Here is a 1,308-nt window from a genome sequence, read left to right on the forward strand (position 1 = left end):
ATATATATATATATAGGGAGAGGTTCTAATAAAAACCTCCTTAGCCTAAAAACTAAAAACCAATATCATCCATTGGATCTAGATGAATCCAATGGCTGGGAGTCAGTCAAACAACACACACACACACACACATATATATATATATATATATATATAGGGAGAGGTTCTAATAAAAACCTCCTTAGCCTAAAAACTAAAAACCAATATCATCCATTGGATCTAGATGAATCCAATGGCTGGGAGTCAGTCAAACAGTCAACAGAACATGCATTAATTACCTCAACGAACACAAATCAGGATTCACTGCAGTGAATCAAGATTCACTACAGTGAAAAACGTGTTCGTTGAGGTAATGAATCAGGATTCACTGCAGTGAATCAGGATTCACTATAGTGAAAAACGTGTTCGTTGAGGTAATGAATCTGGATTCACTGCAGTGAATCTGGATTCACTGCAGTGAATCTGGATTCACTGCAGTGAATCTGGATTCACTGCAGTGAAGGACGTGTTCGTTGAGGTAATGAATCTGGATTCACTGTAGTGAATCTGGATTCACTGCGTTGAGGTAATTAATGCATGTGTTTAATGACGTAATTAATGCATGTGTCTGTTGACTGTTTGACTGAGTTCTAGCCATTGGATGATATTGGTTTTTAGTTTTTAGGCTAAAGAGGTTTTTATTAGAAGGGAAAAGTGATTCTAAGGTGACACCTGCAAAAGGTTCTATTCATTCGAAACCGTTAAAATTACGGCGAGTGAATGAAGGGTCAAAACACGACGGACTCACCCCAAAATTGGTGTGTTTAGGCTTAAGAATGTGTAGATCAAGTTCAACGGAGCGGATCGCAAAAAACAATTAGGGAATGATGTGATTTTAGGCCGCGTCCTTAGGTGAGAATCTAAGGTGTTACCTTAGAATCACTTTTCCTATATATATATTTAGATTGAATCTAAGAATGCACCTTTTGATACATGGATTGAACTATTTTAATGAACAATCAGCTCCATTCAGTATGAATGATCTAAATGTCTTAAAACATTTATAAAATAAAAATCATGATGTTTTAATACTTCTAACATATGTTTTTCATTGTCACTTTAGTTGTATTGTTATAAAACCCTTAATTTTATAATCATTTGACGCATAAATAATTATAATCCGATATGCCTAAGTTTTTGTTTATACACCATCCAAAACATATAGATAAAAATAAACGAAGTGGATCAAATAAATTGATCGCGTATAACGTAATTTTGAATGTGCATTCTTGGATTTAATCTAACGGGGCTCCTTCCTTAACCTTAAAA

Source organism: Asparagus officinalis, chromosome 8 (assembly GCF_001876935.1).
Source record: "Asparagus officinalis chromosome 8, Aspof.V1, whole genome shotgun sequence".
Taxonomy (NCBI): Eukaryota; Viridiplantae; Streptophyta; class Magnoliopsida; order Asparagales; family Asparagaceae; genus Asparagus; species Asparagus officinalis.